Source organism: Plectropomus leopardus, chromosome 13, assembly GCF_026936395.1.
Source record: "Plectropomus leopardus strain MGB_pleo_1.0 chromosome 13, ASM2693639v1, whole genome shotgun sequence".
Classification (NCBI taxonomy): domain Eukaryota; kingdom Metazoa; phylum Chordata; class Actinopteri; order Perciformes; family Serranidae; genus Plectropomus; species Plectropomus leopardus.
In genome coordinates this window covers 29,518,171-29,535,000 of record NC_142188.1, presented here as the reverse complement: position 1 = coordinate 29,535,000, position 16,830 = coordinate 29,518,171, and positions in this window count along the sequence as shown.

Genomic DNA, 16,830 nt, shown 5'->3' with positions numbered 1-16,830 from the left:
AGCTTTTGTACAGATTTAGTAGGCATTAATGTAGGCACGACTCTCAGCTGACTGTAGGGACACCACGTGCTGTGACATCATCAAAAGGCTGCTGTTCGTGCCGAATGTGAAAGCCAAAGTTGGGGTTGCTTTAAGGTAGCGTTACGGAACTTACGTAGGTACGTGCTTATTATAACCCAAAATGTTGTGTTTTTTCCCAACTTAACTAAGAAGTTCAGACACTAAAAGATACCTTGTATACATCAGTATGAGACATCAAGGGGGCGAGACAAGGCATTGGTATTTGACCTGGGAATGTGAATGGGTTAGGTTGTCCCATGTTGCACTTGTGACTATTTTCTCTGACCACTCTGCAGTGCTTCCTTCTAGCATTGATTTAGACAAGCCAGGTGCCAACCTTCTGCGTTTACTACGTTTCAGGTGTACTTTTGTGTTAGCTGTTTATGCTCAAGGATGCCATTACTGGGATGTCAGCAAATGCACATAGTGGGATGAAACAACAATCCTTATGTTTACACAACAGCGCGGACTGTCACCAGGGTTGGGATTAGGCAACAAAGTCACAGATGGTGAAGTTTAGGCAAAAGAGGCTCATGGCAAGGTGTAGAACCCCGCCTCCCACATACACTCATACACACATGCATGAGTGAACTCTGGACTCCTATGCGAAAGTCAGTTGTTTGTGGGATCCATCCACTTTCCCACCCGACCGCCCTACAAGCGCACTCGCGTTCCTTATATAACGTTGTTACTGGCAGTGGTATTACCTGATGCTGTCCTTCAGTGTTTCACACACACGTGACCACTTCCGCCCAGCTGTATTATCAAGCGATGTTGCCCGTGTGCGTTGCATGTGGACACGCCCGGTTCAATGCCAGCAGTCCTGTCTCAGCCGTTCTTATCTGATGCTGCGGAAGGTGGCTTTTCACGTCACACTTGTATGCCGAAAGCACTGACAAAGCAGCGCTATTTGACGATTTTGATGCTTGTCATGTTAATTAGTGAGGTAGTGAGATCTTTTTTTTACCTAAATATGAAGCCAGGCTAGCTGTTCACTCCTATTTCTAGTCTTTATGCTTAGCTCATTGGCTGCTGCTCCAGCTTTATAAAGTGTACAGATATGCAAGTGGTATCCATCTTCTCATCTAACTATAGGCAAGAACTCGGATTAGCATATTTCCAAACATATCAAACCATTCCTTTAATGAGATATTCGGCCCAGCTGTCTGCTTCAAGGCCTGATAAAGAAACCACAGGGCTTCCTGTCGTAGGATTTAGAGTTTGAAGGTATTTCTGTGATGCCCATGTCATGATTAATGACTGTAACGTCTTGCTATCTGACAGTAGTATTTTCTTGCTGTGTGTCAGAAAGGCCCTCCCCCTCCCTCCCCCCTTCCAATATGGGGCTCTATCTCACCCACATAATTAGGGTCAGATCTTATCATCACCTCCTCCCCTAGCCTTCCTCCCCCCTCACAATCACTCCAGCTCTCTTTCATCTCCCCTGAAAGAATGCTTGTTTATCTTTCGCCCTTTCCAGATAGGGCAAGAACAAAGATGCTTTTTGTGGTTATGTTTGTGTATGTGACAAATGAAGTTTAAAAAAGCGTACAAAAGCATGTGATATTTGGTAGATAGAGGGCCCGTTTTGACTAAATATTGAACCAGTTGGAGATATTTCAAGGGGTCCAAATATCTGGAAATGGTCCACTCTGCACATGCATGTCTACACACAGGCTTATTTTGACAAGCTTACGTTTCAGGAATCATTCAATCATCTCTTCTGTGGACAAAAAAGAAAAACATTTAGATATAAAGAGATGCTATTTAAGGCTCAGAAGGCGAGCTAGTGTGTGACATAAAGAGACGGAGGGGAAAGTGAGAGAGAAGCACTGTTTGCATGTGTGTGCCTTTTACTGCTGCTGTCTGATGCTCATTCACCTGCACTGTTTACTCAATAAACTGCAGGAAAACAGCACTAAGAAGTGTTTTCATGTCATGACCTAATAGGACAGTTTGTGTGTGTTTGTGTGTGTGTGTGTGTGTGTGTGTGTGGTGTGTCTGGACCCTCATAATGCCATCACTGTAGAGGCAAACAGCTGACAGCTCGGAGAGAGAGTTACTCACCTCCATCTGTGAACTAAAGGTTTGAAAAGACGTGAAACACACAAAAACATACACAAATTCTTAAATTAATCTTTTAACCCTAAACTTGGAAAGGCATGAGATTTTTTGTGCTGTTGTTCAGACGCACCTCACAAGCAATAAATCCTTTGAAATGTGGGAAAATTGGTTTGATTTCTTTCAAAAACATAGGAGAAAAAGCAATCAGTAACTTGGCATGAAAAATCCCAAAAATTGCTTGAAACAATTTGTGAAATGTGACCTGAAAATTGGCTTTAAAAACAGAGAATCATTGGAAAATGATCAAATAAGTGGGAAAAAATATCAAGAAAACTTTTTTATTTATTATAATTATGTATTTAATATAAGGTTACTCTATTGTTATTGTTATTATTATTGTTGTTGCTGTTGCTTTTTATTTCTATTTATCACTTTTTTCAGGTCTTTTCCTGTTCTTTTACTTTTTGTGCTAATTTCAAGTAATTTTCTAAATTGTTGTAAAGTTTTTGTAAATTGTTACCATTTTTTATTATTTTATTTTTTTGTTCTTTTATAGATATTTGGGCCATTTCTTACTAAGTTACTCAAAGGCTGTGTTTCTGTATTTTTGTTGGAAATTAAGATGATTTGCTCAAATTTAACAGGTTTAAACTGCAAACACAGAATACACTCTTAGGGAAGAAACTTATATATTTGGAGGAGTGACATTGTGTGTGCAGGGCACAAGCCAATCAAATCACCTCCAACCTCTAACACCAGTAAAGACCAATCATATGTGCTCTGAGTTCCTCCACCCTTCCTGTGTGTGCGTGTGTGTGTGTGTGTGTGTGTGTGTGCGTGTGCGTGTGCGTGTGTGTGTGTGTGAGATGTGGATATCAGGTAGGCTCTGCAGCTCTTATGTAGAGGGGGAGGTGGGCTGGATGTTTGGATGGAAGGAGTGCTGATGGAGGAGAGACTGAAGGAGGGGATGGATGGAGTATTTGGGGGGTGAAGTAGAAAAATAAGAAACAGCTGGCTGCTCTGAGTCGCTGGCTTCTTGTCAGACGGGGGGAGATGAGGAGTGATGGCATCACTGAGCCAACTGTTGCATGGACTGGATGGATTGCTGCAGAGACAAATCTATATATTTATTGCACACTCATGTACTTTTCCATAAGTTCTTCAAACTCATAATACAATCATCTCCTTTCCTAATTATTTAGTACATTATGACCACTGGCTGCCCCAACTACCCAGAGTCCTCGCAGGGATCATTAGAATTAAAGCTCATCTGATGTTATGTCTCCCTATTGAGCTGTTGTAATTTTTTATTCTGGGAAGTCCTGTGTTCAGGTCCTCCACCCAGCCATTAAACACCCTCCCCGGGTTGATCCGCTGGGAGTCCCACATTGCCAGACCTCTGGATGAGACCCACCAGTGAGCTAGAGGTTAGCTCAACGTGAGTTTGTTCTCATCCCTGAAAAGCAAAGCAGTTTGTTCAGGGTGGAAAACCCTTTTAAAACTACATGTACACCTGCAAAAGACACTAAACTTCCAATTAAGTGATCCAGTTAGCAGAAAAAATGTTGGTACAATTCTGCAAACCATGTCACATTTTCACATTATTATGTAGCAGATCATTTGAAACTGAACGTCACAACAATGCTGTGGTTAATATGTGGTTAGGGTTAAGGCAAAAACTACTTAGTAATGAAAATATCATGTTTTAGATTAAAATACCAGATTTTGGGGGCACAATACTGGAAAATAAGCAGCAGGCTGCTAAAAAACACTCACATTTGGAGGCTCAAAAGCTGCAGGAAACACAAAGACAGGTTCCTTAAAAAATACTCATTTGGTGACTCTAAAGTCAAAGGAAACACAATGACAGGTCCCTACTAAACTCCCATGTTTGGTGACTAAAAATCTAGAGACACAATGACATGTCCTTAAAAAACACTCATGTTTGAGGGCTTCAAAAGCAAAAAAAAACCAAACAAACAAACAAAACAAAAATCAAGCAAACAAACAAAAAACAGCAATGGGTCCCTAAAATAAACCCACATTTGGGGGATAAAAAGCCAAAAAAGTCTGTGATAGGTCCCTGGAAAATTTCCACGTTTGTTGGCTAGAAAGCTGCAGGAAACACAGCAATAGGTCCCTCAAAAACATCCATGTTTTGGGGCTAAAAAGCTGGAGAAGACACAGTGACAGGTCCCTAAAAAATATCCATGTTTAGGGGCTGTAAACACAGTGATGCGTCCCTAAAAACAACTAAATTTGGCTGCTAAAAAGCCAGAGGAAACACGGCTATGGGCCACACCAATCCTCCCTTCTCCCAATGACAAAGTCAGTTTATATATTACGTCACTGATGTATGAAATGTGCAACTCTAATCTATTCATGGTTTGCATAAATGTACAGCAACATTTTCCGTGGTGACAGGGCTGAATTAAAACCCTGAGAAACTTAAAAGGATCATTCTGATTTATTACGACGTAGGTGTTATTTTCATAGTTTTTATCTGTCTTATTGATAATAACAACAGCGCAGAAATCAAGTTCCAATCAACTTCCAGATCAGATGAACGCGTTCCCAGATCTCAGCAAATTCTTTTTGAATACATGTCATCAATACACACAAATATGACAGCCAAAGAGATTAAAAAGTGACCCAAATCTGATACTGGCCAGCAGCCAGTAGGCCAACATGGTCCAAATCAAACCCATACATCAGCCGGACCCCACTCACAGCCCCTCACTGTGGGTGTGAACATGCACATGTGCGACTTTACACCACCAAATCTGATATTCCCTATTTGAGGCTATTTAATTTGATTAATTTTAAAAGATTGAAGGCTCCAAACACTAATTTCATATGGAAAAAGTCATTAATCACACAGCTGCGTAGCTGTGAATCAAAGATCTGTGTTTTCACACTCCATGAATCATCTTGTGACTCCTCTGGGGATCATGAGCCGCTGATTGAAATACGCCGTGTTAGTGGATAGAGGAAGTAAGTGAAGGATGGAGAAAATAAATGGTGGTGTTGCAAGGTTCTTGGACAGGGAGCAGGGACAGAGAGTTGTGGAGCGACCCCTCGCCCCTCACAAATCATAGAGGAGTGTGAGTTTGGCCCATTAGCGGTCAGTTTGTGGCTATAACTCAGGGTTCAGCTTGTACATCCCCCTTGCTCCCACCCCTTATTTTTACTCCTTAAGACCCCCACGCCATATCCCAACCCCCCCTACTCCTCAATCTGCCCCACATTCAACCCTATAATTTGGGTGAAAGATTCAGCGGCTGTTATTTTTTATTGAGTTCCCAATAACGTCGCTGAGATTACAGTTAAGTGTAGGTGACTGGGGCTCGCGGCTCTGTTGCGGGAGCCGTTGTGGGGCCAGTGGGATCCTGAAACTGGTGCCAGGGTGGGAGGTAGGGAGGTCATTGGCTGGTTTTTACACAGCGCAGGGGAAAATGCAGGGCAACAATCATCACATTTATAGATGGCTCGCTGCTCTCTCTGGGGCCCGGGCAGACGCTGCCAGCTTTAAAGGCAGCCAGCGGGCTACTGGCCACTAATAAAGGGATTTCATCTACAGGGAGTTGTAAAGGCACTCTGAGATGTGTGTGTGTGTGTGACAGAGGGAGACAGAATGTGTGTGAAAAGTAGAGGTACATAAATGTGGTGAATACATATTTAAGTAAGTGTCTGGATAATTAATTTATTCTAATGAGACAACTTCTGTGTCCACACTTAGTATTAAAGCTCTTCAGCACAGCATGACGACACTCATGACTCAGACCTTCGCCATCCAGGGCTTCATGTCCTCTTTTATGAATTTTCACTGAATCACATCGACTAATTTGTTCCGCAACAGTTGTGTTTTTGTTGCCGTTGCCAAGCGACGGGTCTATGATTAGCGATTATGAATGGAGGCCTATTTGGCCCTTTTCAAGGCCGACACAGTGACGTCAAACACAAGGCTGTTATTCATCCTTCCTCTCAATCAGCAGTGTATCAGACTTACCATCAAATGTGTGCGTGTGTGTGTGTGTGTGTTTGGTGTGTGTGTGTGTGTGTGTGTGTGTGTGTTATTATTTCAAGACCTTAAGTTCCGTAATGCTGAAGTTGTGTTCAAGGACAAGGATCTGATTCAAATGTCCTTAAATAGTGTCTTCATGCCAGGGTTTAGAGTTTGGTGAAGAGCTGCTGCTTATTGCAGGAGATACACAAAACTAAAGAAACACCTGTTCAGTGTAATACAATTAGCTGTGCATTATTAAATTGTTATGACTGGTTGTGAAATCCCTCGCCTGAAAAGTGAAGTCTAATCAGAGCACAGCAACCAAGCAGGCATTCCAGGCTTGTCAAGCTGTTGATAACCAACTCGTTCTCATTCTGGGGTTGTGAAATACAGATGCTTTGTTATGCCACTCTGCATCTGATGTGACATGTTCTCATCCCAAATTGTCAATCACTGCATGGTCAGTGCCATTTACGTCTACATATTACACGCTAGGTATCCTTCTGTGATTGTTGTTGACATGACAGGAGGGAGAGTCAGTTTATGTTCCGTGCATTGTGTTTTTAAAATCCTCTTACATTTTCACAGGACATGTACAGTTTCTTCTTGTTAGATGCATACAGTCTTTTTGAAAGAAACTTACAATATGAGTAAAACACCTTGTATTTATGTTTATTTCCTTGTGCAACACAAGCACAGGGTTAAGTTTAAGCAACAAAATCGGGTCCTTAGATTTAGAGAAAAACATAATGGTTTGGTTTAACAGTCATACAGGAAGCAAAGAGCTGGTTCTCAGGTGAAAAACTTTCCAGCTCTTTATGTGATATCTTCACAAGCAGTATTTCAAACTGATGCCATCCAGCGGCATATCATAGTGCCACTAAAGGTGCCATTCGGCAGCGCTATAAACTGATGCTATCCACCAATGTATCATACCACTGTGGAAAGTGGCTTTTGGCACTAGACAATGACACCAAACGTGGTGGAATTTGACAAGTTCAGAATAAGAACTGGCTAGATAGCGCTACACTGGGCACCCTTTAGCATCTCTTTGTGACACACAGCTAAAACACATTGTAACACATAGTTAATATTGTGACACCGCTGTGATTATGTTAGTAAGACAAAACTACTTGGTTAAGTTTAGAAAAAAGATCATTTTTGGTTTAAAATAGGTACATTTGATATGTAATCTGATGAAAATTTGTATTGTCAAGTAATGCTGTGGATGGGTTTACAATAGAGTTAGTTAAAAGCCCGTTGCATCTCATAAAGATGCTAAAGGCTGCCTTTGGCGTCGATATCACAAACCGAAAGGGTGTGACAATGGGGCGCTATTTGACCCCCTGGGAATAAGAACAGGCTGAGATTACTCTGCATGTTGATTCAATGTGCATGGAGCTATAATAGGATCAACTCTGTACATTTTGTTGTAGCTTTTTCAGAAACCAAAAGACCAAAAGTGTAAAGAATGCAATAAATGGTTTGTCTGCATCCTTAGGACCCAGCAACCAAGCATTAACCTACCTACAAGGTCAAGGCATGTCCGATTGGTAAAATCAAATATTTCAGGGGTCCCCTGAACACTTTCAGAGAAAGACAGAAAAAAAATAGAATCTGAAAACCCTCATGTTTAAGTTGTTTTCATAGGTGGAGTGTTTCTTACATATGAAAAATTGCTTTGGCATTTACAACACCGCACAACATGAGCGCAACGTACCTCACACTCACAGGTCTGGTCAGTGTAACTTGTCTCTTTGACTGTTATACAGTGTAGTGAAGTCTGGCCGGCTGTGTGTTTTACCCCTCGGGTCTGTAAGTCTGAACCTCTGGGGTTAGACTACACTTTCTCACGGTCCTCATCACACACACACACACATACATGCCACACATACATACACACAGTGACACACACTGCGGCGGCGGTTGCCCAGTGCTCCCCAGGGACCAGGTTTGGTTTCAGCTTTGCATGAATCGTAGCGGTGACACTGCAGACACTTGACTCCTCCACAGAGGGTAGTTCAGAGCCAAGATGGCCTCCGCCGCCTGCCCACCACATGTCTTAGTCCCAGACACAACACTGTCTCTGAGCTGGAAGTGGGTAGAGACTTTTCTCACACTTTAAATGACGTTATTGTCTGTTTAGCTCAATGTCTCTGTGAGCTGGGCCTTTAGTTCCCAGGACCACCAGACCCCCCAACACACCACAGCTGTCTGTAGTGTAACCTCCCGGATGATCCTCCGGCTAATCCTCCTGTAATGATACTCTAATCACTGGAGAGACACCAACATGGTTTTATCCGTCTTACCCCCCTCCCCACAACCCCTTAACCCCCTCAAGCCAGGACCCTAAACTGTGAACAAGACAGCCTTACCGTCTTTATGCCTTACACACGGTGGTGGGAGTCACACATGTGAAAGTCACAAGCAAGTTTCAAGTCTTAACATTCAACTCTCAAGCAAGTCACTGTCGTGAGAATCAAGCAAATGAGGTCGAGTCCAGGGCTGTCACTTCACTCTACACACCTGGTGGCACTCGGTAATCAACGCACCTTCCTGCGTACCTACAAGAGAGCCAGCTTGACAACCATTCCCTGCCAGATTTTTGCTGTACACAGTTTACTGTGTCACATGTCCAGCTCTTCTTAGATCTGGTCCATTTGTGCTCACTTGCCAGTTTTTTTTCTTTTTCTTTTTTGCTAAGACCTGTTATTGTGATCTCTGGTGGGATTCCCTGCCACCCACCTTGTCCACACCTCTACGCACTACCTACTACCACTACTACCTAACTTCTACTTTTTCTGTCTGCTAGAAAAATGCTTATATTTAATTTTCAATGTCATTTCCAGTCATCTATCTCAAGTCTAAGTCAAGTGTCAAATCATAATTCTGAGTCAAGCTGAGTCTTTCATTGATGCTAGTCAAGCGAGTCTCAAGTCCTCTGATTCGTGACAAGTCATGTGACTTGAGACCCCCCCCCCCACCTCTGCTTGCATAACATGGTAAAGACATTTTATCATTTCAAAAAATTACTTTTATGATAGTAATATTCATTTTCCAGAACAACTCACATATGTTGAGACAATTTCCAACTATTCCTTTAAAAGTGACTCTTGACCAAAAGAGAGAGATTTTAACCAGTTGTTGCCCTTTAGTTGCATTAACTAATGCAATAACTAATAACTTTATGAATTTCTCTGTTCGTTAAGATCCTCCTTAAATTTTAGTATTACTGGTATTGCATGACTGTACATTCCTCTTCAGTCTGCGACTGAAAGAAAGAAGCAGCTGTCTCACTTGTTTCCTTCTCTCTTCAGACATCTGAAAAATACTTTTCCAGTCTGAAATTACTCCTCCTCTCTGTGCCCTTCCACTGGCCCGGAGTTGTATAGCCGTGTGACCCCTGACCCCTACACAGCACGGAGTCTTATTGACGTAGTGAGCGGATAGGAGCTGGGCTCCAGCCCGTGGTAGCTTCTCAGCAACTGCCAATAAAACAGCACTGTGATTTACTCAGCACACTGCTGCCAAAAATAAGCAGAATAGAGTTAAACTTGTCCTTGGCAAAGAAAGACGTCTGATTCCTGATTGTGCCTCGGCCAAGAACATCTCTCCCCTGCCTCTAATGTACACAAACAGAGACACACATGCACACTGTCGCCCCTGAGCCGTTGTGTGTGTGTGCGTGTACGTGTGTGTTCACTCAGACCCAACATGTGTTGTTGGCTCATCAAGGCAGAACATGGAAACTCTGAGTGGCTGCAGATGTTGCGAAGATGAGGTGCTTTTTTTTTCGCTTTAACATGCTTCCTCTAAGACGCCTCAGCAAACCTTCATCTAATCCCACAATCACTGGGGTTTAGAGGGGGATCTCATAGTCCACATAGTTCTCACTGTCCATCACCTCCCATCGCTATACAGTGATCCCCGAGGATTAGGGCTCCAAGCTGGAGCTGAACTTGCTGCTGCACCTATAGAGATATGCACCGGGTCAAATAGGAACAACGAACACAGTGAGAGTTAATTAAGAGGCAGATTTGTGTTCCAGATGTCATAAATTTGATCCCAAGATGTTTACTAAAATTCCTAATTTACAGTTTTGGAGGTAAGTTCAAAGTCGCCTCTCAGCCCCAACAGGGATTAATCTAGAGCAGGGATCCTCTACTTGCTTTTCTTGGGGGCCACTTTTGCAAAATGACAGAAGACCAGGGGCCAGTCGCCGCAGCACCATACATGTTCGTAGGATTTTAGGACGTTTCTATGACTTAAGTATGATTCTAGAATGTGAAGACATTTCTAGATTATGAAGGATCTTTCTAGGATTTTAGGACAATTCTTGGATTTTAGGATGTTTCAAGGGTTTTGGGACTTTTCATTGATTTTAAGAGATTTATAGGATTCTAAGACATTTCTGTGATTCTAGTACATTTCTATGATTTTAGGTCATTTCTACAATTTAAGGACATTGGACTTTCCGAAGATTTTAGGATGTTTGTCGGATGTAAGGATGTTTCTAGGATTTCAGGACATTTCTAAGACTTAAGGATGATTTTTGGATTTTTGGATATTTCAACGATTTTGGGACTTTTCAAAGATTACAGGACATTACTATGATTTTAGTACATTTCTCAGAGTTTAGTACATTTCTCAGAGTTTAGTACATTTCTTGGATTTTGAAAATTTCTCAGATTTTGGTACATTTCTAGGATTTTAGGACATTTCTTACAATTTTAGGACACAGGATTTTACAATGGTTTTTAGGTTTTAGGATGTTTCTCAGATTTAAGGATGTTTCTAGGATTTCAAGGTGGTTTTAGGACATTAGGGGCTTTGCTAGGACTTCTGTCTGTGTGGGGGATCCTTCACTGGCATTTTTTGATAAACTAGCTCTATTTTGATGCTTTTTTATGCACTCTGGCACTTAATGTACACTAAATGTTAAAAAAAGAAACAATTCCCAGTGTGAATCACTATATTTTCATCGGAAATTTAAAATGGTTGAGGGGCCACCTGGCACCCTATCGGGGACCAGATTTGGCCCGAGGCCTTAAGTTGAGTATCGCTGATCTAGAGGAACTACAAGGAGGGACAGTTGGGGAGAGAGGAAGAGAGAATTCCTCAAATATGAGTGGGCGAACACAGCAGACAGTACCATCCATTGATAATAAAATTAACAGGCGTTCATGCTATCAGCCATCATGACTAATCCTGAAATGTCACAGCGGCTACTCCGGAATCTAGCCACAATATCCCCGCGGTAATTGCGTCGGCATCCGGATGGGCCTGTGGACGGACTGCCGTGCCGCACAGAGGGTTATTCACCAGACGAGACGTGTGGGAGAAAAAGCCCGACCTTGGAAACTATACATTAAGCCTGTGGTGTTAGCGATCTCTCACCATTGTCATCACACGAGCAAAGATTCTCACACTACCCCCCAGAACACACCTGTCTGTGTGTGTTAAGGGTGCCGTCACGCCAGTCTGGATTTTTTTCATGGCGATGGTGCTTTCCGGGGTCGTGAAGTCACCCTTTGTGGAAATATGTGCGCACCTTTTTTTTTTTATTATGGACTGAACAGTTGTTGTGCCTGCAGTGTGTAAAATCTCTCCCGCTACTCCAAAATCTCTCTGAATAAATCATCAGACGAGTTCTCGGTTCTTATTTCACTCCATTGCAGCTCCAAATTTACTTTGGATGTACCGGGCGCAAATGTTTCTGGGCCAAATATCTGCAAAAATATTCTGTGATACAAGTAGTCATGGGAAGGCCTTCGCTAGGTCTCCAGTTTCTTGTCATTTCCTGTCAGCGTTTGCCATGAAAAGCTTGTTGAAGATATTGTATTTTACTCAGGTGCTGATGCACTATAAAATAACCAAATGGATAACATCCATAAAATATAAACGCTCTTGCGAAAGCCAATGATGGGTTATTATCCTGCCCCTAAAAACCATTAGAGATGCTGTGAGTCAAATATTGCTAAATTCCTGGACATGCTTTCCTAACATTCAAGAGTCCAATTCAACTCTTGCATTCAGCTGTTTTATTTTTGATAGAGTCAAGTGCTGATGGAGTTCAGCATTATTGGATCACAGGATGATTCAACCTGAAACACTTGGACCAATAGAACTGGCTGAAATATTGAAATATTATAACTATGAAATGGTGTGCAAAAAAGAAGACTGATAAAGGCAGATGAAGTGATATTTTAGAGTTTGCAGAGGTAGGACCAGGTCATTGTTTGCAAGTCACATGTAAATCTGTCTAAAATCCTAAACTTTGAGTTTTGAGTCTTAACTAGTCATAATGCACATTTTAGCAAATGTTGTGCCATTTTAACAGCAGAATAATAATACATTGAATTAAAAAAACTCTAAAAAAAAAAGAAAAAGTACTTTTTGGTCAAAAAACATTTGTTTGAAGTTGTTACAACACAGTGCAGACTGCATTTTTTGTTGACCACCCCTTAGTTTGTTCATGCAAGCAAAATTATCTTTGGTATCACATTTTTCAACTGGCTCAGTGATATAACTTTAGTCTATGACGGTTCTCTCCTGCAAGTTGATTGGATGCTGTTAAATTGGTTCAGATGAAGTGAATCTGGGGAATTGAGTGTCAACTTGCTGGGAATGAACTGCGTGAATGTAAGTCGATTCAGGAAATTAAGGAAAATGAGTGCATAGTTGCACACTGGTTAAAAACATAATTACATGTTTGGCTTGCGAAGGTGTCAAGTATTTCCAGTCTAAAGGCCTAGTGAAGACACAAGTCCTTGTTCAAGTTGAGCTGCAAGGTTTTTTAAAATTTTGTCATCTTGAATCTCAAGTCAAAACATTAAGATTCGAGTCAGTATGATATCCTTACGAAAATGTGCACATAACAGTTCCCCTGATATCATACAAATTAGCGCCCCCTGAATAATGCTACCTCCTTAACGTACAGTTAGGTAATTAACGTACCGTTATGGAGATCAAAATTAGGCGCTTCAAGTTAGTGTGGTTAGGGTTAAGGAAAAAACTGGAGGATGTACCTTAAAATGACTCAAAGTTTACACGATTCTGAACACACGTCATGAGGGCAGCGCCCCGTGGGAAAGTGGGCTTTTGTGACCCATCCACCACCCCAACCTGCCTCCTTTACAGCCCGTTCGAGACTCCTTCCTTGTTTACTCCCATCAGCGCATAGGTCACATCCTTTCAAAATAGGTGGCAGAGCAGACAAGTGGTAAACTAACTACCATGTCCAAAATAATGTGAATTAATTTAAAATAAAATATGTTGTCTTCAGTCCTACACGGAGAAGTCCATATTTAAAACAAAAATCTTGTTTTAGACGTTGAAGTGCTGAAAAAAATGAACATATGCTGCTTGTCCAACAAACTTATGCTTGCTGGTTATGATAAATTGAAGCCAAAAAGTCTCTCTAGCATATCAGGTGTTAAAATATAGTTATGACAGGAGATGTGTTTGGCATAACTAAGAGTTGCAGAATGTCAACCATTAGCTGCCCATCATTACGTTCAAGAGCGATGAAGCATTTGATCCTTTACAGCGTGTTCAACATACGGCACAATGTTCTTGCCAAACAGGTGTAAGCACTCTTGTGCTGTTGGTGCAGGGAGGAGAACGAGTGCCATTCTGGCCCCATTATGACTGTATGTGAATGATGATGATGACGGAAAGGTTGATGATGCCGATGATGATTTGTCTTACATTGCTCGCTTTCAGCACCTTGCGTCAGTGACTGGCTTACGTCTTTATGTAAGTGTATCTCCTCGCTGCCAAACCAGCTCCCCACTTGGACACATAAAGTTGAAACTTGAACTTAAAACACCCCTCTCATTATTCTTTCTCCCCTTGATCAACCCTTCTCTCTTCTCCCACCACAACTCCCCCCTCCTCCCCCTTTCCACTGAGGACCCAGAGCCCTTATGCAACCCAATCAGGGCCCTATTTAGGGAAATCAAGTTAAATAAACTGTGATGTGAACCGAATCCAAATAGGGACTCTTATATAAGAATGAGGTTGCTTCATAGATGAATGGCTCTTGGAATGGACATGGATTCCCAAGGCTTGTATTTATTTTCATTACCATCGGAATAGCTTCGCCTGCGAGCTCTGCGCCGAACGAGGACGGAGAGCGAAAGAGAAAGAAATTCATCCTAACTCGTTTAATTGTAAGGAGTCGCTCCCCGATCCAACGGTTTAAAAATGCATCTGAGTGATTGATTCTTTTCAATAAACAGCACTCAGTGAATCAATAGTTTCCCAGGAAGCTTGTATGTACATGTGCAGGTTTATGAGTGACTTGGTTCATATGCGTGTTACTTGATCACATTCCTCGTCATGGTCCCGGTCCGCCCCAGCACGTCGGGATCTCACCTGCAAACTGCCGATTTAACCCTTTGAAACCTGGAGCAACATCACTTTTCTTGTGCTGCTCTCAGACGCCTTTCACAAGTATTTAAAACTTCAAACCCTGAACAAATTAGTGCGATTCCTTTCAGAAACATGGAGGGGGGAAGGCAACTAGCAACATGGTGTGACATGTTCCACAATTTGCAAGTAATTAGTAGATTAAGAAAATTATTTTTAAAAAAGCTAAGGAAAAATCTCTTGGGGGAAAAAGAAAAAACAGGCAAAAACATATTTATAATGATCAAATTCAATTTTTTAAATTATGTAACAAAATGATTATGGTTTTTAGGCACCTTTTCCTGATCATTTCCATTTTTATTATTATTATTTATTTATTTATTATTTTCATTTTACACATTCTCAGGTAATTTTGATGTACTTTTCAGTCATTACTTGCAAATTTTTGGATCATTTTTTTATTTTGTTCTTTGTTTCTTTGCCTTGTTCCAATGTTTTAGAAAGCAATCAAGCCATTTTGCTCACGTTCAAAGGGATGGCCTCCTGCAGCACCTTCATGTTCTGACAGGAGGCCATGTAGATTAAACTCTGAGAAATCAAACTTTTAGTTATGAGTTGAGAGTGCTGCGTGATTTGGATCAGGGGTATGGGTTTTTACATGATGCTATGACGCATGATTCTGTCAGCGCGTATGACACACACAGGATTATGCAGGAAGACTTTAATGTGCAGAAAGAGAAAAATGGTGTTTGTTTTTAAGATGAGATGAAACTTTAATGATCGTGTGGGGAAATTGCGTGGTAGTGGTGGTTACACACTGCAGAGTGATTCATCAAAGGAAATATAGTCAACATATAACATGATAACATGAGTCACTGCATTGATAGGAGTCGAAATGCCAGTCAAACGCAATTGTGTAAATTTGGTTTCAGAGTAGAGATGAACAATGAAGTCTAAGGTACATATGTTTATTGCCAAATAACACATGTTCCTTCCATGAATTCAACAAATAATTCAAAATGTGCCCTAAACTTTAAAGCATTATTCATGCTTTAACCCTAAAAATGATTCTGTTTCTTGGACAGAAAACTGATGGAGATGAAAATAATGCTGTATTCATATCTCTAACCACAAAAATAATTCTAAACATTTCAACTGGATGACTTAATCCCCAAAAATATATAGGAGAGAAGTGTTTTTGAGCCCTGAGTAGTGCCTGTAGGGCCTGTCTGGCGCTGAAAGGGTTGGCGGGTGTAATTCAGTAGGAAGAAAATAGTCATGATTTCTGAAAAGAGACATTGCTGTTGACTTTCTCAAATGTATTTTTTTGGCGCTTGAGCACCACAAGCTGAGTGCCATCTAGTTCCATTATATTGGAGAGAAGGCAGACATCTCCACAGCCGATATCTCCAACAGTCCAGCCTGTTCTCATTCTGAACTTGTCAAATGCGTCCGCTCTGTCATTGCTTTCGGCTTATGAGCTTGCAGTATGTAAGATCTGGATATAAATTTAGCTCAAAACGCAGCTCTTGGAGTGTAGAAAGATGCAGTTTGATGCTGAACTCACATTGTTTCCTTTAGACTGATAAATAACATAACATTGACTACTTACTGAAACAAATCTTTAGTTTAACTAATGACAACACAAACTGTAAGTTTACAGTCATTTAAAGGGTGAAAGTCTGCCGCCTAATCGTTTGGACTGGATGTCTGGTAATTTCAAATAGGTCCTTTAAGGTTATAACTGTGAGAGCAAAGTAATAATTGAAGGCGACCCAGTTACATGTATCAACATTTTTATCTACTCAAAGCTTTTCTGATTTGGATTTTGGCAGCTGGACACAGAAGAGTAAAAACAGAGTAAAAACATCATGTGAAAATATACAAAAGACAAATAAGATTTTGAAATTGATGGCATATGTGTAACTTAAAAAAATAAGTGAATTCGGTGTAGTCCAAAGAAAACTAAGGGACATATACGGTATTCACAATTCCCTTAATGTGTTTTTGTCAGTTTCAGAAATTGATATCAGTTTCTGTTGCGAAGCACTTGGCTCGCTGCGTTCACCTTGCCTAAACATTGACATTGGCTGTGCAATAAGCAGCTGGATTTTGGGAAATGGTAATCTTCTTTAACAGTCAGTGTTAAAGAAGATTACCATTTCCCAAAATCAGACTAAACTGTGCCCCGCTTTGCATTTGAATTGCTGAGGAATGACAGGAAACAGAAAAGAAGCACACAGAGAGGAAGATGACGGTGAGGATGATGATGATGATGATGATGTGAAAGGCGCCGTTTGAGTGATCCATCTCTTGTCTATGAGCCC